Raw genomic sequence first — 23,796 nt, 5'->3', positions numbered from 1 at the left:
AACTGGTCTACAGAGCTAGCCTGAGAAAGCCGCTTAAGCAGTTAACTAGGAAAGAGAAGATCAAGGATGAACATGGGTAGAGACCTACTCTGATGATGGTTCAGCTGTTAGAAAAGCTAAAGTGAAAGTACCTCTGTCAGAGGTACTGCGCTGTGTGACAGGCTGTCATTTTGGGTTGTTTGCTCCCCTCTTGTCTTTTTCTGTCGTGTTTAGTAATTTGTCCAGGATTCCCAGATATCTAGCAATCCAGAAATCCCAGCCAAGCAATCATGGTGCAGGTACCAATTGACTGTGGTGCATGCAGGATGAAACTGCTCGCCAGAACAGGTTGGGTTGGTGTGATGACATCACCCAAGCAACCTGTGTGCGCGTGGGGAGCATACTCATATCCTGAATGCATTGAGTGCCTGTTGCTTTTTGATTTTCTGATATGATTTCGCCTAGAAAGATTTAAAGAGGCTTCTTTTAGACATGGGGAGGTTCCAGGTAGCGTAAAATACGGCTAGTATCTGCTTCATCCAGCAATGGTACTATTCAGAGGCCCTGGCCCTGGTTTCTCAGAGATTGTATATAGGTTTGACCCCACTGCTCTCCAGATACGTAGTTTATGGATGATTCTGATCTAGCACCTGTTTATGTCCATGTTTATGAGTTTTGTTTTCATGAAAGCCACCCTTAGCACACATCTTGATCATATTGTGACATGAAGTCACAAAGTACCATGTTTGTAACTGGACCTGACAACTTCTTAAAGGAAAGTATTGCTTTTGCATAAGCAGCTGCTACCATCTCAGCTGCTGAGTGTGAGTATTGGTTTTCGGTAGATGAAGAATATGGATTTCTGAGGTATTGAGAAACTGCAGATCAGATCAAAACCAGACCTGTTTATCTGAGATAAATTCATGGTGTTCAATGAATTGCTTTGGTTCTCTAAAAACTCTTAAGACTGGGATTCAAGGCAGCCAACAGGACTGGTATTCAAGTCAACAGAAACCAAGGAACAAGAGTGAATGGGTAGAAAAAAAGGAAAAAAAAAGGATGTGTGAAAATCTATCACTGCTGATCTTGATACCTAGTTGTGGTCTTGAGCTTGTTGTCGGGCAGAATTCTGAACTTAAAACTTCTCTTCTGTTTTTGGACATGTATGTTAGGCATTGGGGAAGGTGAACTACATTAGTGCTTTTTAGAAAGACTGCAAGGTGGGTGGTGGTACTTTAGGTGGCAGTTGGTGATCTCTACTAAAAGTTACTCAATATTTGCCTTTTTGTTACATTTCACAGACCTCTCTTCAGGATATATATCAGGCAACTCACAGTTGCAGTCCTTTATATTTTAGTGGTGATATTTTTCTGTTACCTTTGTGGGTTTGTTTGTTTGGGTTTTTCTGTTACCTTTGTGGGTTTGTTTGTTTGGTGTTGTGGTTTGTTTTTTTTTTTTTTTTGTGATTAGAATTAAAAGTGCAGAGAACAGCATTCCAATTGTAGTTGCTTATCAGGTTCATTTCCTTTCAGAAACTGATGTAGAAATATGAATCTCAAAAATAGTGAGTGCTCGCTTTGTGAAGGCAGAGTGATCATCATCAAAATGTCACTGTTGTGAAGATCAGGTGGGGTTTAAAGGATGTGGTAATTTTGATGTTACTTCCTTTTGTTTTCTGACTGACACAATCTTACTTATCTGTGTTGGGGACTGGGCATAACTTGTATGCTCCCAAAACAGAATGTTTTAAATACCTATTCAACAAACACATTTGAAGTGCAAAGGAAAAGTAAAGCTGCATCCACCATAGGCTGTGTTTATCTCAGAGAAAAGCTGCTTTTGTGTTTAGAAGAAAAACGTAGAACCTGCAAAGCCCATGTTCTGGGTCTCAGTCACCTGTCTCTAACATCAGAAAGAGGTTACACTGCAGGGAAGGTGACCACTTAAAGATTGTTGGAAGTCTCTGGGTACTGTGGTCAAAGTGCATGTGAATGCTCAAAACGGAGAACTGCTGCGGAGCTGTTTGTAGCTCCTGTCATAAAGCAGGTTTAAGAGCTATATTTTTTCAGAAGATGAGGCCATAGGTCGTATGCAAAATATAAAGTCTTCATGGCCAGCTTAACAGACCTGAGGCTTAGCCCTAACATCTGCATATCTTAGCTAATATTTATCCAACATATGTAGAATCATACAGCTTATGATTGCGGCATTTTTCATGAGTACAGACAGAGGCGCAGATACATTATCCTGGCTGCCCTCTGTTCAGCTCCCTTAAAATTACTCCATGTAACTGTTGTAGGAGGTTTTTTTTAAGAAGAGCAAACCAGCATTATTTTATCTAAATTAATTTAGAGAAAGGTTATGTGATTTCTTCTTTCAAAAGATTTCAACTTGTATTTTCAATACATGCATTTTTTTTTTCCGTTGGTTAAAATAACTTGTTTTAATCAATGGAAGAATGATACTAGAAAGCAGTGGTGGAAGGTGTTGGATGGTCTCAACAACTGGCATACCTACAAGAAGAAAGGTTCCCTTCTAGCTTTAAGCACAGGAATAATTCAGGTTTCTGACAAGACAGACTCTATTTTTTTTCTTGTTAAATATTTTCTTATAAATATGAAGTTATGTCATTTAAGTTTGTGGGAACCCTGTGTGATTAAAGAACTTGACACCAGCTGTAAAACTGGTTGCGAGTCATCAACCTCGTCTCACCTGTGTGTTGGAAAGTGTCTGGATACACACTATTCATAGGAAACCTGCGAGAGTTAAAAAAGAGAGGAATTAGCCTGGATGCCTGAGTGACAAGAACCGGTGTATGAACTGTCTTGTGCATTGCTTTGCAAATGTGAGGCCAGAGCAGGTCCCTGGTGACCAGTGGCATGGTGCATACCATGAAACACGTGTAGTACAAATTCAGGTCCCAGCTGGGAGGGACACTGGAGAAGCCCACTTCTTGTTCCTGTGCAGGTGCAGTGAAAATACCTCACGAGGACAGCTCACCATGATGATATTGAAAGATTTCTGTTGCTCAGCGTGGCAGAGTTATTGCCCAATCCACTCTTCTCATGTAGCTCCTTAGTCTCTTGTGTTAAGATTTCCCAAGAGCAGGTTGCAACATCTTGTGTGCCAGATTTCACTGTGAATCTCAGTGATTTCACCAAGTCTGTCTTGCATTAGTGGTTTACAAACTCTTGCAAAGCAGCACGAGGGTGTCTTCTGCCAAATAACACTGAGATAGCAGCTCCAGCGTGCTTCATGTTGTCTTATTACTTTTTTCCCTTTCTGGGAGGACTTCCCCACACTATGTAAAGTGTTCTAAAAACCTATGAATTACTTCAGATTTGGTGTGCCTTATCATTTGTAATAAAATGCATATATATACACACACATACATTAAAAAGTAATAAAAGCCTTGCAAAATAAATGCATTGGCTGCCTTGCTAAATACTAAATAGAAGTGTATGCAAGGAACTGTATTCACTTCAGTAAAAGGAAAAAGAAGTTCTCTGTATGAATGTAACAGGAACTTAGATGGTCACAGTTGTTTCTGGACCTTCATTTGCATCCTAATCTGAGGTGTGTTAGATCTCCCGAAGTTGTCCAGTAGTCTAAACCACTAAGAGAGCTAGGAAAGAGCTGTAATGCAGCCACTGTGCAGTAAGGGCAAAGTAAAGGTGAGATATAATCTAGATGCAGTCCTGAAACCAAACTGATGTGTTTCCCCTGTTTCAGTTATCAGCAGCTGGAGCTGGCCAAGTGGTGAGTGGGAAAAAGATCTCTACTAAAAGTTACTCAATATTTGCCTTTTTGTTATGTTTCACAGACCTCTCTTCAGGATATATATCAGGCAACTCGCACTAAAAAGTTAGCACACAGAGAAGGAGACGCAGATGGCAGAAGACTGGCCTGTCTTCAGGTGAGAGCTCTGAAAGACATGGCCCATGAAATGTCTTGTAGAAGATGTGTTAGAGAAAGGGAGAAATGATACCAGATAACAGTAGAATAGCAAGAAAGGTGCAAAACCTGATCCAGGCATCTAAGTGTGTGCTGATCTGTTCTCAGTAGGCTTTAAAATAAAATGTGAAGGAGAGAATAATAAAGAGCATGGAGGTAAATGGAATAAAATGTCACATCTCTTTATCAAAGGTAGATTATCTCAGATTAACAAAAGATCATTTTTGATAAATTCTGTGATATTTTTAGGCAAAGGGGATGGATAGAACTATTCTATCTTGATTGTATTTGATATATTGCCTTGTGGGAAATTGTTAATTAAGCTGTACATGATAAGAATCATTAAAAGAACTGAAGGTGGGTAAGGAGAGTGTGGGAGTAGTCAGAAGACAATGGGGACTATCAAAAGGGAAGTATTGGAATGAAGTTAGTAATGGATTTTTTTTTAAGACTGAATTTTGAGAGCAACCTTGTTAATAATTTCATTAATGATATTGATAAGAGAATTAGGAGGTAACAGTGATTCTGGTGACACAGGTGATTTTAGACAACATAGTTAATGAAGAGGAGGATAAGAATATCAAATGGGAAAAATTAGACAGCTCCAAGGACAAGAGAAATAAAGTGGCTAATATTTAAAATACTGGAGTGCAAGTTCATGAGTTAATTTGAGAACTCATAACATCTTGTTAGCCTATAACAGACCTCTTGGGAAGAGCTGAAGAATAATAAAACTTGCATGTTTTAACTGGTTTTAGGAGGACTGTGAGTCTTGTAGATAATGCACCTGGAAAATGCAAGCTTGACACATCCTGTATGATATATCCAATAAAGCTATAAAAAGTTATACAGACCTCATCTGAAAGGCTTTACAGTGTTAGTTATCTGCATTCCAAGAAAAATTAATTGAAACTGAACTAGTTGCAGAGAAAAGCTACAAAGATGGTCAGGATAAGAGAGCTCTACCACAGAAGGGAAAATAAAACAACTTGGCATGTTTAATCCTGCAAAACAAAGACAGGATATATGTTGCCTCTTCTAAAAGAGATTGGAAAGCTGAAGATGCTGGGGAGCTAAACAGTACTGATGGAAAACTTTTGTTTAAGCAAAAGGAAACTTCTTTTGGCACAAGAATCTTATTAATGCATGCAGATTGGAAACCTGAAAAAAGTTTCTTGGCATTGGTGCAAAAGTTGCTTCATTGGATGGTACCTGATCAGTGAACTCATTTATTTGTCATAACAATCTGTGAGACCAGAGTACTGTATTAATTGCCTAAAAAGTTCTCTTCCAATCACACGTTGGCCAAACAAGTGCTATTAAAAGTATAAATTATATAATGAATTATTATCCTGATCTTTCTTTGAGTATACATTGAAATTAACTGGTATGTTCTCAAGATTAAGTAAAAATTATATTGGTAGAAGTACCTGCGTGAGGCCTTGTTCTGAAGTAGGAGGTGAAGTTTGGAGGGAAGGGGGATTTTTGGCTTTATTTTATTTCTTGGAGAAGGAATATCAATCTCTTTTTCATCTTTTAAAGCTTCACGCTTGAATCAGCAAGTGGTGGGAATTCTTGCATGTGTTAGTTTTAAGCACTTTTAGGAAAGGGTGAAAATGACAGCCTTGTATGTTTGACACGAGACTCACAAGTGGGTGTAGTACCACAAAGCACTGCAGCAGCAGGCTGGAAGCTGGGGGCGAGACTGTTCATGACTTTCATCGCATAACGAGAACAAAGACTAATGTAGCCTGAGTGCACGTACACTGAGGCTTCTGTGGATGAGGTACTTTTTTTGTAAAATGTTTTTGTTCTACAAGATCTGTTTTGCTATTTAAATGAGAAACAGGAATAGATGCTATGTGTGCTTAGTTTTCGGTTTCATACCAGCTAGAACTGACAGAAACAAGGAACGGGTAGAGCTGTAAGTCAAGTGGAGAACCTGCCCTATAAGGAAAGTTTGAAGGAGTTAGGCCTTTTCTGCCTGGAGAAGAGAAGGCTCAGGAGAGGACCTCATCACAGTATTTCAATACTAAAAAGGTGACCACAAAGAGAATGAAGGCTGTCTCTTCATAAAGAGCCACATGGAGAAGAAAAGGGGCAATGGGTACCAGTGGCACCAGAAGAGGTTTCATCTTGATACAAGAAAGAATTTTTTTACTGTGAGAACAATCATTGACTGGAACAACCTCCCTAGGGGAGTGGTGGAGACCCTGTCACTGGAGGTTTTCAAGATGTGACTGGGCAGGGTGCTAGCTAATCTCACCTAGCCTCCCTTTCCCACACAAGGTTGGACCAGATGATCTTTCAAGGTCCCTTCCAACCTGGACTGTCCTCTGTTTCTAGGAAGTACACTAGCAGGCTAGAAACATTTCTGCAGAAGACAGCCTGGTTCATGTCCAGTTCACAGTAGCCAACAGCAAGAGTACAAAACAGGGTCCGGCAGCTCCAGCCTGGCTGGGTGCACAGGGGTGCCTTGTGCGTGGCTCTGCCTTCTGGTTGTTTGTGGATGTGTGTTTTGCAAACAGCCTGTGTATATATATGGAGGACCTAAAGATGCCATCAAATAGTCATATTTCTAATTGATGTGTGATCCACATGTTATGTAACCAATGTGCTGAAAGTCAGTGTTTTGTAATGTAAATAAAAATCACAAAGATCTGTCTCTTTTCAAAGAGGTACTTGTTAACTTGCTTTGCCATACGTCATTAGGATGGCATATCTTTCTAGAAGGTATCTTAAAAAATGGTCAGTCAAAATCATCCGTAATCAAGATAACATTCTTACCAGTGGAAGAATAAAGCAAATACAGTCACAGAAGAAGGAAGCAAGCCGTTTATATCATTGTATCGCTTGTTTGGTAATGAAATATGGACATTGTCGCCTGATTTACTGGGAGCACGAAAAACATGATGCTCCCAATTAAATGAGATCGAATAGGAGCAAAAGTCAGTGTAAAACTGGAAGTGACAAATCACCAGAAATTTTCCTGTCCCCCCTAGAAACTTGCAGTCAGGTGGTACCTGACCACTGTCAGTAACTGAGTGTTTCATAAAGGCAGTTGTTCTTCAGGCCATTACTGTAGCCGGTACTTCAACAGCAAGATCAATATAATAGAAGTGCCGAGACAGTTAACTATTTAAGACCTAATTTTTGGCATAACCTCAACAAGTTTTAGTATTAAGCATATAATTCTTCAGTGAGCACAAATATATCTATCTTTTGGTATCAGACCAGTAGGTTAGATGTTAATGGCGCTTGAGAGAATTTCTGTTCAGTGAAGGTCAAGCTGCTGAATGTAAAATCATTATTCTCTTTTATACCTAGTAGTTCATAAATTTACTCCCTGCAGTAAAGCTCAATTTCTTTAAGATTTGAGATAATTTTAACCTACAGATGCTTCCTTCCAGTGGAGAATCCAGCCCCAAAGACACTGAATGTTTTATGTGGGAGCTGCTCTCAGTCATTACCCTTGATACTTTTCTACCCCATGTGATCAGCTTGTTTATTGAAGCAAGAGAAGGAGCCCAAAGAATGCATTGTTTCCTGCTGACTCGATTTTTTGAGTTTTTACTCAAAGCGAAACAAGAGAGGAGGAAGAACACTTAATTCATAATGCCCTAAAAATGGTATTTAATGAGGTCTTCGGAAGATGAATGTTTGAATCCCCTCAGGCAGAGGAAGGATTTCAATGGTGGTCTGTTGCACAGTGACTAAACTATTTAGATGAGAAGGGTTTGTAACAGTGATCCTTGCTTCTCCTCCATCTCCTGTTGGTCAGTCTAGCACAGCATTTGGCTTGATTTCCTTGCAACCCCCCTAAACCAGAACATCAATGCTGAGCAATTAAAAACCTGAAAATAACACAGTGTGCAAATATTTCAGAGTAGTGGCTAATTTTTCAAGTTGAGAAGCTTGTAGTACCTTGTGTCATGTGATGGAGGAGCAGAGGTGCATCTGCAAAGTGCTTTCACCACTGCTACACGGTGCTCTGCAGCTTTCTCCTCTTGCATCTAGGAAGAGTCTGCATTGAAATACAGTGAGATACCACTGACCATATCACTTCCTTCTGGGGTCAGGTAGATCAGATTTTCTAAGGCATTTTTGTCTAAGTCATTTACCTTGATGAGACCTGAAGATCTGTGCCCTCTTGGGAATCTAGACCTGTGTCTGTTGGTCCCTACTTGTGAAAAGGAAGGAATATGAAGTTTTGTAAAAAAATTAAATGCATAGACCTCATGATTGTGGGGGAAAAATCAAAAGATAGCTGAGTCTAGATTCAAAGCCAGCCTGAAATGGTAACTTTGAGAATTGCACATTTTTAATCTGAGAAAGTCTGTTGATCTCCCAGGCTGTGGGGCATATATGGCTAGTGGCACAGCAGGCGCTCCAAGGAAGTGCTGGGTGAAGGCAGCAGCCATAGCTCTGCATTTTGTAGAACAGTATGTACTGGGATGGGTGACAGATCCACCCTGATGGAGACTAGGGATGTGGAGATTGAACTTGGGGAATCTGGGGAGAGGCCATGACTTCAGGGTGTTGGTTTGCTGAGGTGGAGAACATGGTGAGAGGGAGGCACGTGGCAGGAATTGGTATTGAAGTCTTTCTGCCAGCTGAAATGTGTGTTTGGAGAAGAGGGGTGCTGCCTGCATTGGGTCCGTTGGTGGGTCCGTAAAGCATGGGATCCTGAAAGAGCAGCTGGGTGCAGAGGCATTGCTCTTGCATATGAACACAACCTGGCAGGCAGACCACAGTTGCTGATACTGCTGCTGATTAAGGCAGGACTTGCTGCCACCATTAACGATGGGACCTGAGCTGACCACTTGGAATCCTTCCTATGAGGCTTGTGGTATAATGTATACATTATAGTTCAGATCACACTATCCAAACCGTATGTACAACGTGCAGCCCAAAGTGTATTATTGGGATGCAAAAAATAGGGAGAAAGTCTATAATCTGTTGTACATAGGTTTTGGATTCATCTCAGCAGAATGTGATCACCTGAAAGTTAGTCATCTGGTTTCCAGTTGCCTTTGGTCAGCAAGGAGAGATACGAATCTTCAGAAGGTATTACTTCCCATCTGTCGAAGACATGTATATGTCAGGATGTGATGAGTTACTGTTTGGAGATGTCTCTTTGCTGACTATAGATGGAGCCTATATGACAAACTTCAGTCAGACACTTAGGGCTTGATTCAGCTTCCCACCCATAGCCATTTAGTGACTTTGGAGGCCCCCAAAGATTTCTGTGACCTCTGCATGGGGCTGGTAAATGTGACATAAGTCATGAGCTGAAGGTCCAGGAAGCATATCCTGGGGAATCTGAAATGGTACTAGATAGGTACGTATGGGCAACTGGACTGATCACCTAATTTCTGGTTACTTGGAGTGAGGTGAGAGGAGTTCCACCTTTCGGATCTGATCCCAGCCCAGCTAAAGCCAGTGTCCGTCTCTCAGTAGAATATAGCTGCAGGTGGATCAGCCCCTGAACTCTAGATGTCTAAATTCACAGCCTAGCTTTGTGTGGAAGAGTAAACCTGAATACAATTTTGTTTTGTGGGTTTGATCCTGCATTGTTTCCGTTAATGGGAGGCTTTCCACAGCATGAATGCAAATGGGTTTAAACTTTCTTTTTATATTGGGAAAAACCCACAAAACAAAAATCCCCCAAAAGAATACACCACCCCCCCCCCCGACAACATTATATTAAAGACTATTATACATGCTTTGACACAGTTTATCCCAATTTGACCCGAATGTTGATGTCCAGTGAAGAACACCCCAAAATGAAGTGTCAAGAAGTGCTGCCCATTGATAAAATGCAGAAGGAAGCTTGCCTGTTGGTTTGGCTGATACTGAAACCGCTTAGGAAAGAAAGGACTGGTTGCTGTGCTTTATTAGGGGCGTTAAATTCAGAGATGCCTGTAAGAAGTTACATTTGAAAGTGTGAAAATTACATTTAACAGAGCTCTTAAAGTATGATGACTAGGTGACTTTCTTCTGACAGCCAGCAATTACTTAATCATACACATTTCTTTCACTATGTGAAAGAAATGGAGAAAAGCAGGTGATAGTTCCCTTTGGGCATCTGAGAATTTGATAACCTTATTTCTTCAGATGTACTCAGGAATATTAGTGTCTCTAGTCTCTACATCAGTCACAGAAAAGCAATAAAAAAAAGTCATCTCAAAGATCCTGGCATTATTTTGTTTATGTCATAGCCTTTTAACTTTGTGAAGCATTTTGTGGGGGAGGAATTTGACATGCCTGATGCAATTGTTCTCTTGATTCAGTGTAACTAGAGAAATAAATTTGCAGCAAATGGAAGTCAAGAAAAGAATGCAAGCAAATGTAAAAGGAGACATTTTTCTTCCAGGAAGTTTTTACATTAGACTTCTGAAAGATTTTGGCTGGAACATGGGTTTTTCAGAAAAAGTAATTTGACACTGAGAGAAGTCATGCATCGCATATGTTGCTGGTGCCTGGGTCTGTTTCATTTGTCTTAGAATTTTATGTTTATATGATGGGTATTTCCTGACAGTGTGCGGTGAAAGAAGTCAATACTGAGGCCATTTTTTTTCCCCCACAAGGTGGTACTGTGGTACCGACTATAGAACTCTTTGTTTTGGCTATAGTTGATTTATTTCTGTAACCCTTCTGCAGATGTTTTAAAGACAGATTTTTGTCTGCAAAGAAAGTTTTGGTGTTAGAATCAAATTTCGTAGCAGAATGGTCTCAAGAATTTTTCGGTGCGCTTTCTTTTCCTAACCTTTTGTCTCATTAAAACCAGATTTTATTGCAAGTTGCAATTGGCAGAAAAACTCCATTATTGCTGTTTGGTATTTTTCACCTTTTGTTGCATTTTTAAAAATCCAATCAGTCCATTTGAGACTCCCTTGTTTTTCAAACTAAAACAATAGCTCTTCTAAGTTTATTCAGGTTAATTTCTTTTTTTTCCTTTAGTTACATGTAAGTAAAAAGGCACCTACAACTAATTAGAGAAATGAAAATAAATTACAAACATGAAATATTCAGGAGAATGCAGTTTTTCCCCTGAAAACAGACCTAACCACTACCAAGCAAAGAAACAAAACATAATTAATTGCTTAAATCAACCTCTGTGGCAGTACATTGGGTTTTTCCAATTGCTTGCAGAGTCTGTAAGATCTATTGTGAACAGCTCCGTGTATTTGTGCACCCACCGTCACCTTTGAGAACTTGCATAGTTTCTGTGGTCATGTCTATAGTACTACACTACCATAGTTTATAGCTTATATTAGAAAATGGAATAAGGCTAGGGTAGAAGCCTGAGCACTAGTCTGGGGGTCTGCATGCTGTTAAATGGTCAGCATACTCCTTGGCAGGGCTTTGGCCCAGGACACCAAGTACTCCCCCAGATGGAGTTAATCAGAGTTTGACCATAGCCTGTTTTACAAGTAAGAGAGTTAAGCTATAACGATATGTGCTGTGCAGTGATTATTGGTCTCAAGACCGGAGGACAGGCCCTGGTCCATTTTATTCACCAGTATCAGTGCAACCACTAGGACCCACTGAGCCATGCTTGTGCTCAAAACTAAACGTACTCCAGTAGGTTTGGGGCTGCTTAGTTTTAGAAACATGAACTCCTGTTTTTTATGGTCTAGCTTTTACATCCATTATTTTTCTGTGTGTGGGCTGTTTCTGTTCACCCCTTGTACATGTATATACTATGGATGGCTTGAAAAAGCAGTTACGCTACAGGTACTGGTTGTACAAGACATGAAGTGTCATGCACGATCTACAGTTAAAAGCAGGGGAGGACATCAAAATGAGCTCCAGTTATATAAAATGAAGGTTTTTAATGCATTTGGAGGATCACATTTAACTTATTAAAACAAAAATGATATTAGAAAACAGTGATTTATGCCTTAGTGATCACAGAATGACAGAATCACAGCGTGGTCAGGGTTGGAAGGCACCTCTGGAGGTCATCTAGTCCAATCCCCTGCTGAAGCAGCTTCACACAGAGCAGGTTGCACAGTCAAGTCCAAGTGGGTTTTGAATGTCTCCAGAGAAGGAGACTCCACAGCCTCTCTGGGAAGCCTGTCATAATATATAATAGCTTTTTAAAAAATGTTACTTAGTTTTCTGTAGGTTTTCTGTATATTCTTCATGAGTGGAAGAAATACATTTGAGAGCTGAGTGTGGCTATCACCTTTCAGATCTTTTCAAATAGCATCCCACTCCAGGTTCTTGAGCTTCAAGGCAGGCCAGGGACTGCAGTGTGCATTCGGCAAGTGATAGAGACCCGAAGCAAGTCCTGAATTAACGAGGTGCGTCCATGTAGCATTGTACAATCATTTATCAAGGCAGAGTGAATACCTTGAGTTCTCAAGCGGTCTAGCAGGCCTCATTTGCCAGTGTCCTCAGCCTAGCCTTCAGGGCCTCTAGGTTAGAGGATTGAGCTGGTCCTACTGGGGTGAAAATGGGACAGAAGATACTCCTCTTTTTAGGAATATGTGACTTCTCGACACAAGAGAGGATGTGGGAGGCATGGGAACAGCAGATAGGGGCTAAAAGAAGAGATGAAGGGCTACTAATTCCCTCGTAAGTAATGTTTGCAAAGCAGATCATTGGGGTCTCTTGTCAATATTATGGTCATGTTATTATGCTGGAAGTAACATGAAAGTAGGATAGGAAGAGCACACAAGACACTTCTACTCAGACATTCTGTACACTCAGCAAACGGGAACCCTTTCTTTAGGTATCAAATGCCAAGCAAAGAATTTATCTAAGATTATATCTTCTCAAAGCATAAAGCTAGGGTCTCTTAAATGCCTGCACACCCTACCTGGAAAATGACCTAACAGCATCTTCAGCTGTTGGCTCTGATTTTGGACAATCTCCATCTATTTTTGTTGATAAAAGCTTCTTTATTCCTACTATTTTCCCCCATTACAAAGAAGGCCCCTGAATCCTGGGGCTTTTCTGCAAATGTGCATATTTAGAATACACTTTCCGTGGGTTCTTTTAGATTTCCATTTTTTCTTGATGGAAATAATTAAGAATATGAATTCTATATGAGAGAAAAACATATCCAATGCCATGGGAAGGTGTTCTGGACCTGGGGGCAATGTCTCATATGTGTTTGAATGAGATTTAATAGAGAAGAATAAACGTGTCTTAGGCAGGCTCTTGAGACTGCGTGATGGGAGAAATACGCTTGGAGGAATCACACTGAAGTTGTTTGCCAATAGTACATAGATAGGATTGCTGGTAGGGATATTTAGTAACATGGGTATGGTTCTTGTTTCCAGGACTTAGAGTTCATAAAAAACAGGTGAAAAGAGATTAAATGCTTCTCTGACATCATTTTTCCATGTCAGAATTTGCTGTCCGTGCCACAAGTCATCTTTGCAGGGGGAAAAGTGAGCTACGTAGCTACAAGCAGGAAAGGGAGGTGTGCGTATGCCCTATAAACGGAGAATCTTGTTTCCCATGACACTGGATCCTGGTAACAGTATTTCTTTGTTATAAAAATGCACTTCAGAGATTGAATTGAAGCCATACAAGACAATTTTAAGAACTGTAGTTCTGAAAGCAGAGGAATGTCACACACAGAGTAGCAGACACTGAAGATACTTGCCCTATGGTTTCCAGCTTTGGTTTCTGTTCCTAAATGCTCCTTCTCTGAAGCCTAAGAAAATTGTTAAGTTGGACTCACCCCTTCACAGGCCACACTTAGCTCACATGCACTCTAAAACATCTGCAGACCGATGTAAAACAACCATAAACCCCAGTGTTTTACGAGCCATTTTGGGCTTTAGGGAACCTCTACTAAAGCACAGCTTTGGTATTATGAAAAGAAAATTAAGGGTCACCAATTTGAGATGGCCACCAAGGGGGTCGGCAGGATCAAGATTGTAAGGAATCTTTCAGGAATGCACTTAAGAGGTAACAGATCTAAGAAAATGACCTTTGGAAAGTCTCTTACTCTCCTGTAATTTGTCAGTTGTATGTCTACATGATGCTCTAGGGTGAAGTAGCTTGACCCTCAAAGCTTGGGAGTCCATATGCTTTCCTCTTCTATGGCTTTGTCGTTTTTTTGGAATGATTCAAACATATATTCTAGTCACCCATAAAGAATGGATTCTGCTTTATCTAAAAAATGATATAAATTGCTGGTCTGTTCTATCTGGAAATGAAAAGACCTCAGATAAAAGCCTCTCTTTATTAAGGAGTCAAAGATATTTTAGATCTCATTTGGCCTTCACACCCTACTCATTCCTCCTCTCTTTATCTAGTGGTGCTCTGCTGATAGTTATTATCCTTTTCAGCTACTCTAAACACATATTATTAATTCTACAGCTGTCTTTCTACCTCCAGTCCTTTTAATAGTAAGCTCACTAAAATCCTCTAAGGCATCCTGTAATCCTTAGGATCACCCTGCATGTTTCTCACCTGAGCGTGCATACTCCAGTTCCCCCTGAATGGTCCATTTGGATCATCCCCTTCTTGCTCTGTTCCCTTGCTGTCTCTTTTCTCCTTGCTGTGCTTCACTATCTGCATCCCTTCATCTCCTGTATCAGGAAGACTTCTTTGTCCTCATTTTCTGAATGTTTTTTTCCATTCATCAGGAAGCAAAAAAATCAAGGAAATGGGCGATAAGGCTTGTAATTGAATCCCACCTGTGCGGCGGGTTCAAGACCTAGGTTGAAATATTTCAGTGAATGTCCATTTTGACATTACAGCTTGCTTTTTGCATCATATAAAATGGTTGGCCTAGACTACCGTAATGGTTATATTGGCTGGTTTTAAAATCCAGGGCTTCTTCTTTAAAGACTCACTTAAATAACCCACCACTTCAAACAATTACTTCTCTTTCTTGATTAGTAATACCCTCACATGCTCTTTGCTACAGTGTTGTTTCATCTTGCATTTGTTTGTCCTAACTAATTTAGATATTAAATCCTTGGTGACTGTCAAAGTGTCTATCTATGCAAAGCACACTTAAATAAATTAATTTAATAATAATTAATAATAAATATGCCAGCTGAAAGCTGTGCATCTGAGCTAGCAGGATGACACTGACATTGATTTATCTTGTTTCAGGAGCAGTGCTTGCTGTTCCTCTGCCATGGCTCTTTGGGAAGCGCTGTTATGGCTGCTGCACTCTGAGGGATCTCAGGTCACCCTCTCACAGTCCTCCCCATCGGATAGTCACTCTGCCTTGAACCTCATCACTCAACAATTTGAAATCCAGCCTTCGGAGCTAACACTTTCCTCAAGAGAAGAGGAAAACCCAAGAGGAGAGCATGGAATCTGTTTTGGAGGAGAGGATCCTGCAAATCCCTGATATATCCCCAAAATCACTTCACAACTAGTGCCAGTCCCTTACAGATGGTAAAATTTTTACATCTTTATTCATCCTTCTGTGTGTGGTAAATTATTTTTAATCTCTCTCTTCCCTCCCCCTCCTCCCTCAGTTTCCTATATGTAAAAGACTTGCAAAGTAAATGAGTGCTTTTGTGAAACAGGCTCTGTAAACACTCAGGTAGAATCATTGAAGCTGGCAGGAAAGAATTCATGTGGTGTGCGTTAACAATTGTCTAAGCTAGAACACTATTTAATCTGTTATTCCTGGTGGGCACTACCTTGTAGAAAAATAATATTATTACAGATATAATCTTTCAGTTTGTAATAAACCTCAGGAGTGGTCTGGTGGAGAAAGGGGAGAAGGGAATCCTTCCTGAGCAGAGGTAAACTGGGCAAAATCTGCCCTTCATGTGTCTGCCTTTAGGAGCTCTGATAGGAGCAAGTTAGTCACAGTATATATTGCCTCTATTTCATTAAGGGAAGAAAGGATTACTTTGCATGTATTTTCTCTGGTCCATCCCGTAGCTAGAACTACAATAAAACCCAGGAAAAGAATAGCTGTATAATATGTAGCAAAGGCAGAGGAATTATTGTAATTTATATGATTATTAATCCATCTGAACATGACAATTTTTACCAGATAAGGCAATGGCTAGAAGGTGCTCACTGTAGTAGCAGTTTTACTGCCATCAAAATCATAAAGTATTTACTACCACAAGTAACGTCTGTCACTTGGGGTTTGTTCTCCCACTTCACCCCTGGGGAAGAGGGTTCAGTGCTCATGAGCTTTGTTTTTTGTAGAATCTCAAATTTTTACGTAGGTACAAAATGCACCTTGGAGGAAGTTGTGGGATGCTCTGTGGGATTCAGGAGCTGAAGACCAGACCACACAGCAGTTATTTCTCAGGGGAATAACTTTTCTTCTTACCATGTAAGGCTTCATTGTGACAGAACTTCCCAAGTCTGGGGAGTACCTGCAGTCTTAAGCTTAATTCAATACTTTGTGGAGTCAGTGGAGAAAGTAATGTAATTTGTTCACTGTAATCAGCTAGTAGGTGTGTGTCTCTGAGGGTCTGATTGCTTCACGTTCAAATAAAATGCACTGTTACAATCCAGATGCGAGTTAATGATGGCATATATAACTAAGATGGACTTATTTAGGATGGAGTCTTTTAACCAACCAGAGATAAAAGAAAGCATTATCGATGGATATGGCTCCTTGGGAGCTTGGCGTGAATGAGATATCCAAACCTAAACTAAATACTTTGGGCATGTAGCGTCAAAGAAAGGATATTGCACAGTGACTACAAACTTTTTGAATATTGCTGCAGAGCCTCCAACACAACCTTCATGTCTCTCAAGTTCCAGCTTGTCAGTAATTTTTTCAAGCAGAAGCTACATTTGGCCCATGTGGTGATGCCAATGTACTCTCCCTTAGCTTCTCCCCAGCTTTTTCCTTAGCAATAGCAAGGGTGTGGGCACTTACGGCATCTTTTGCACTTTATGGTGATGTGTGGCTCATTACCAGTTTGGGGATACAGTCAGTGGGCTCAGCCATCATGCATATGCAGCTGTGATTTGAACAAAGGTGGGGGATAATAAAGGCTATGCAGAACTGCGTGTCACTGCTGGATTGTTGGCTTTTTAGTCTGCATCATCTGACCCCACCATTTCATGCCTGCATGTAGATGCTGACAACGCCTTGAGAGAGAATTGTTTCTTGCAGAACTGTGTTTTTAAGAAGTTTGTTGACAGACAAGTGTTTTTCTCATTAGTACTTGTTAGGTGCTTCTAACCCTGAAATAAGCAACTATTTTAGCCTGTTCCTCATGATGACTTTCGCTTCTAGACAAGACAGCAATACCTGTCAGACCCTTTAAGAAGGCACGTTTGCAGCTTACCCCAGGATCTCATACTTGCTATATTGAAGATCCTATCAGCTTCATATGAAGCAGAGAAATGCTACATAATGGTCTTCTAATTGTTGTTTCTTTTGACGGCTAAATACCAAGTTGTTGTGAATGAGACTCAGCAGCTCAAATGCAGCTGTCTGTAGCTGAGCAAATCACCTTCCTTTATTAATTAATGAAGAAAACAAGGCAATTGGTTTTATACCAAAGTAGATACCTCAAACATACGAGAGGTGATGAAACCTGGAAATTTCAAAATTAGTGACCTGATAAGGTCACTAAAATTAGTTCAGGCCAAGAGATAGGCTGTTTAGGCTTAGGGGACAACAGATGACTATTTATACTTTACTTATTAAGAGGAATCTTGGTAATCAATATTCCCCTCTTTTGTAGTACTTTACACGAATTGTTTTTCTAGTAATTTCTGTCTTTTTTTCTCTTTGGGAGAAGAGACTGAGGATTCCTTTCTTACTAATTCAAATGTGACTTCCATCTGTATTTTTGATAGGCAGTTCTACCCAGGGTTCCCTGAAGGAGCTGAAACTGGAGGATGTGTGTGACTCAAACAAATGCAGTGGGCTCAAGGCAGGACTAACTGGGTGCTATTTTATGGGCAGTACAGGAGGTCAGATTAAATGATTCAGTAGTCCCTTCTAGCCTTAAAATCTATTAAAACCCCTGAACAAGTTCAATAAAAATGTAATAATGTTTTACAGAAATTACTCTAAGGCCCCTAAGAATTAAACAATAGTCATTAATAGCCTTTTTATGATGTTTTCACTATATATTTCTAGAGCAACAAATCCTACAGAGAGGGATATATTTCTCTTTAAATTGATGATGTGATGGAGAAAAACATTCCTCACTCGAACAATAAGCCCTGGTAAAGCAAAAAACCTTGTTTCCTAGTGTGGGTGCCTCATATACATTTGCAAGTAGGAAGAATAGTAATTTAGAAATGAGAGAGGGATCGTACTTTAATGTGAATTTTCAAAGCATCACTCTGTGTATCATTTAGACAACCCTTGGCTCTGACCGCTGAGTGCAAATGCACGAGCCAGTGTGTGTGGGCAGTGCGAGTCATGCAATTTTCCTACTATGTAATAATAAAAACCCAAATGCTGGTTAAGCCAGCATTTAGGTCTAGAGAAGGAAGCTGTGATAATGCCATGAATCCTTGCACTCGGGGATCAACAGTGATGGCATACAAAGCAGACACAATGACAGGCAGATTCTTGCTGAACTGATGTTGAGCTGAGCTGCAGACACATTTATCCAATCTTATTATTATCTTGCAGCTCCTGTACCCTGACTAATACCTCTAAGAAAATGAGTGGTGCTTTAGAACATGGTAACTCAAGCCTATAAGTATTAAATACATTTGAAAACAAGTTAATTCATCCTGGTTAATATCACAGATTTCTGGCCTTTCTTCCTTCCTCTTAATCTACCCAGTTATGTCTGGTTTACATTTTAATGTAATATATTGTACTGTAAAGGCAGTAGTTTCAATTCATGGTAGTGAAAAAGAACAGAAACCTGGAACTGCTGCAATACCATGTGCCTTCTGGGGATCCCTGTAGCCAAATGTGTCTGGAGAACTTCCCTTCATAGGATATAGCTTCTGCATCATCCCTAGTAAGAGACACGATTAACAGCCTGAAATATAGTTAAATACCTACTCTGCATGCACAAACAAGTTTGTTGTGACAGAAAAAATACTTCTTACTGCTTTTATTAGTAATTACTGCACAAAGACTGGACTAAGAATTGTTCTTACAAATTTTATTTGTGGAGAGACATGGGTATTTAAAGAAGATCAAGTGTGGAAAGAGAATATGATTTCAATAATTTTTAATAAACAAACCATCACATTCAGGTTTATAGTCTGGTTGGCAATAGTGTGATGGTCCAAATGAAGAGAACTGACAGTGATGACTGTCAGAAAGGGAGTATTAAGTAGACAGGGAAAGAGTCAATCCCCTAATTCCATTACAGTATTCACAGATAAAAAATAGCCAATTCAGTGGCACATAAAACACTGAGACGTTCACTCTAGAGAAACTTGGCGAGGCCATTCACATGAGCAGAATATTAATTCCAATGGCAGAAATTCTGTGTGTAAAATTGAATTGCTCAAGACTCAGAAAAAGTTTGGGGTCTGAAGTGCTTAAAAGTGAAGCATTATTTCTAGCTGTATATAACCTACTGAACTATGGAGACTTTAAATGCTAACAAAATGTAAATACCTTTTAGTAATGTGCTGATGGTGATGCTTAGTGATGCAATGAGAGATGTGGAAGTGCTGATAGTGATACTCTTGCATAATTTTTTCTCCATGTAAAAGGGACCAGGATGTGAATCAGAAGCATGGGTATGCCACAGCAACGTCCGCAGTCCTTTCCCAGCCCTGCTGGGGCTGGAATACTATAAATATTCCTGTGAGATTTTGATTCAAAATGGAGCACAAATTATGGGAGGGCTGAAGACTGTTTATTGTTGCTGGAGCAGTAAGATACAAATTAATAAAGAAAGCAGCAGCAACAAAATGCTGCCGGTCACAATTTGTGATATAAAATTAAAGTAGACAGCCCAAAGGAGCTAGTGACAATAAGTAAATAACATTTACAAATATGCTGGAGGAAAAAAAAAAAGGCAAAAGCAAGAGAAGCAGTCAGTCTCTTGATAGATGACAAGGGTAATAAAAACCAGAGGGATGAGGCTTTGCACAATTCTCTTATCTTTCTGGCCTTGTTCTCACTCATGCATCCTAAGCTGGAAATGGGATCCTTTCATGTTTAATGGGAAGGGACATATAGTATAAAGGAAATAAGAAGAGCAGACATATTCCAGTGCCTTCAATGCTGCTTGTGTGAGCTTATCACCATATGGGGAACACAAAATCTTCAACCCTGTGGCAAAGCTTAGCCCCAAATGTTTGGCAAGGCTCACAAAACTGCAGTCAAGTCCTGCCTTTCCTGCTAGGTCTTTACATGTGGCCCCTCCACCTTCCCACAGCATCTTCACCCTGGTATAAAAGAACCCATCACAGCCCTGCATGGGCACTCCAGGACTAGATGGGTCAGGAGGCAAGCAGCTCTTGTGCTTCTTTCTGCCTCTGCTCTAGCTCCTCCACAAAGGGTTTATCTGCCTTTCTCGTATCATGTGCCCCTGTACTGTGGGTCGTCTAAAGCTCCTCCTTGTCTGCTAGAGATGTGCATCACACAAAAAGGACGCAGCACACTTGAGTGACTTTTTTTTGACTTCCCAGATTCCGTCCTAGTGCAGATGAGGCTTTTTTTTTTCAGCAGATCAAGCTACTAAACCAGTGCTCCAGTCCTTGTATTTCCCTGCTCTTCTCCCTCTGGGTGCCTTGACATCGGCCACCTACTCTGGCAGGCTCTGCTAGGATTCCCATCGCAGCCTTGCCACAAAGCCTCCTTCACTGGTGCCTGTCTTCACCCCCTGCCTTCCCAGCAGCTGTCCCTCACTGCCTGTCCAGGATTCACGGATTTCTCAGTGCCACTTCTTTCTCCTGCCTCCCTCCCCCCTCCTCGGCCTCCTTTTCCCCCCATCTTCCCATCAGCAGCAGCCCCGTCTCCATGTCAGCTCCGTGCCCCTGCCTGAGCTCAGCTGTTAACAGAAGTCCCTGGTGTAACATACAATTACATGGTTACGAATTATGGGGCTCTGTTTAGTAACCAGACCTTTGCTTTACTCCAAGTGGCAGAATGTAAGTAAACTTGAAGCTTTACTTTCTGTGGAAGTTTAACGGCTGAGGCAGGGAGCTACATCTGTGTGGAGAGGAAGCTGGAAAGATTTATGGAAGGAAGGTAACAAGAGCTTGACAAATAGTGAAGTTATCCCGTAGAGGATCCCTGTGCTCCTCTCAGCCTGCCTTCCTCGGAGCCGGAGCAGCGCCGGCCTCCAGGGCTGTTCAAAAGGGCTCTGCAAACCCGCAGCGCGGCGGGAGAGTGACAAACGCAGCCAGAAACGTGCTGGCAGCTGGGACCTCCCCGGGCCCGTAAGCTGCTTCTAGCTGGAGAGGAGTGGGATGGAAGGGCGAAGGAAATAATCCGGGGGAACTCCAGATGAAGAAGGTGCCTGGGCTGGCTGCCGGGGCCTGCACACCGGTGGGCCCCCGGGTCTGTCCCACCCCAGGGAGAGGGCTCAGGCAGTGCTGGGCTTGCACTTTGGTGCAAGATCTTAATGACTTTGGCGTATTTAGGAGTACCATAGAAATGCTGTTAAGTTTCTTTATGCAGGATTGAGTTCTTCTTAGAATGAGATGTTTACATTTTCCCCCAGCTGTTGGTTTTTGTTGTATTTTCTGTGAATGTGTTCAAAAATGCTTCCTGAGAGAGCTGGGGTGTCCCGGTGCCCGTGGGGACCCGCGCCAGGGGCCTCTGGGCGGGAAGGTGCATGGAGGTGCCCGCGGCCCAGCCGGCCTCGGCGGAACGCAGGAAGAGTCGTCTTCCACTCTGGCACGCCGAGTACGCTGTGCACGCTGTTTGTCCTTCTCTAGCTGGTACTGGCCTAACATGGCTACGCTGCTCTTGCTAATGTAGCAGATTTATCGGGAGCAGATTGCCGGTGCTGCGGCCTGGGTTTGCCTTAGGAGCCTGCTCAGGTCGCGAAGCTCAGGAGAGCAGTGGGTGACCTGGGCAGCTGGCCCTTCACACCTGCGTGGGCTGACACTGTGGCCTCCAGCACCTTCACTCAGCACAAAGCTTGGAAAAATCAACAAGTAAAACCTGTAACAGGCTGAAGTAGATTGACTAATGCAAAGTGCTTTTCTTCCCCTGATGCAATTATGAGCTAGTTCTTCGTTTAAATAAATACGTTTTTTGCCACTAACATGCAATACCTACAATTCCTCGTTTGAAAGCTGTCGTTTGATCACGCATTCGTGTGTGCAGAACGTATATCACATATGCATTGCTTCTGTCTATAGAAAATAATGAATGTATAGAAAGAATAGTAGTGAAATTCCATAATTTCACTACATAAAGTAAAATTCCCACAGCAGTGTTGCTGAGCAGCACTGAGAGCACACACTTAACATAAAAACCATTCCAGAAGGAAAAACATGTCATATGTATGATGCAATATGATAAAGCTAATACCTGTCTTGGAACCTGAAGTTTTGGATCTTGTGATTTCTGTGTGTTTAGCATTTTCAGATGTTGTGATAGCAATCTTTTCCATTAATTTGCCATCTAGTTGCAAAAACAAAGCACTGCTTTTGTTTTATTTGTTTACATTTTATTTACAGCATTCCTGCTTTACCAGAGGTGTGTTAAATTATTAACAGGTTATGTCCATGTTCACAGAAAAGCTAAATTGAATCCAGTACAATGTGGGCTTATTAAAAGACTGGCTAACAGATTCGCTTTGCCCACAAAACTGTGCACTGTAGTCTGGAATATTCCTTTTCCAATTAAAGCTATTTATTTATTTTGATTTCTAGCAGTCATGGTGAATTCTTGTCAGTGGTATTTTTTTCCACAGAAATGCTCTGTATTTTTGCAGGAGTAAAACTGCATGTTTAATTGGTTATTTTAACACCTTTAGTGCAATATCTTCATGCTTTAATAGGGCTATAATTTTTAAATGTAGGTCCGTTATTTTCTATGGCATGAACATTGCCAGACTTCTCAAGTGTCTTGCTTCTCACTGGTGTCTCTGATTTCACATTAAAATCCCCCTTTGTCCCTCCTCAGTCCCTGCTGATGACCCTTATTAACCAGAAGGATTTCTAGAGCTGAAAAGCTTATCAGGTTAGAAAAGGGCATGTTACAAAAACGTGGTTTTATCAGAACTTAAAGTAACCATCACGATAAAGAAAGAAAAGCCTGTGGTGTTGCACTGGGCTGCATAAAGATAAGCATGCCGTAAGTTAGCTGACTTTTTCTTAGTATTTTTTCTGCTATGGCGGGATGAAGCGTTAGGAAGCATTTAAGTTTTACTCCACTGAAGGGCATGAACTCTGCGCAGTATCCTGCTTACCTAGCACTTGACTGAACCTTCATGTCATCAGGTCAGTTCTTATAGATGTTGAGAACCAGGTCATTTACCTACTTTTCATATGTGTTTGGGGAAGCTCAGCTGAACTCTTGCCCTCTTTCTGTCCTATCTGGTAGAAAAGGATGTGAGGGACTGAGAGAGGAATATCTGTATGAATGGCTTATGCTGAATGCATGAGGACAGATACTGCATTTGTGTCAGCTGGTGTCACGCCATGGGCTGGCAAGGGGGACTTTGTTCATTGACACTGGTTGGAACCTGGGTTTTTGAGTTGTGCCTCTTTAGATGGCAGTTTAATTGATTTCATCAGAGCAATTAACGTAGTTTTGCACAACTTTCTATGAGTAAAGTTAGCAAAATAGGGCCAATTATGGTAAGAAAAGTGTTACATTCTAAAATGCAGTGTGACTGAAAAAGGCTAGGGCTCATGGTACGCTTAGCCACTGAATGGGGAACTGACTGGGAAGTGCCAAGGGCAGAGGATAAACATGATGTTAGGTGTGTAAGGAAGGAATATCAAGTATGAACAGGAAACTGATGTTTCACATCCTTCAATGCTGGGGAGATATTT

The 23,796-nt window shown here is 41.0% G+C and overlaps 1 long non-coding RNA gene across 2 annotated transcripts in view; it reads left to right on the top strand.

Annotated features, from left to right (window-relative positions):
• Positions 1-3,757: 3,757 nt before the first annotated feature.
• Positions 3,758-23,796, top strand: part of LOC130151711 (uncharacterized) — a 100,118-nt gene continuing 80,079 nt past the window's right edge. Inside the window, exons 1-2 of one of the 2 annotated variants that reach the window (XR_008822689.1) lie at positions 3,758-3,895; positions 15,025-15,315. This is a non-coding gene — a long non-coding RNA (uncharacterized LOC130151711). Of the gene's footprint in view, positions 3,896-15,024; positions 15,316-22,830; positions 23,239-23,796 lie in introns of those variants that run through there. The other variant, XR_008822688.1, reaches the window with a different exon arrangement.

Source organism: Falco biarmicus, chromosome 6, assembly GCF_023638135.1.
Source record: "Falco biarmicus isolate bFalBia1 chromosome 6, bFalBia1.pri, whole genome shotgun sequence".
Classification (NCBI taxonomy): Eukaryota; Metazoa; Chordata; class Aves; order Falconiformes; family Falconidae; genus Falco; species Falco biarmicus.
Note: the sequence above shows the minus strand (reverse complement) of the source record. Positions and strands in the feature narration are given on the sequence as shown.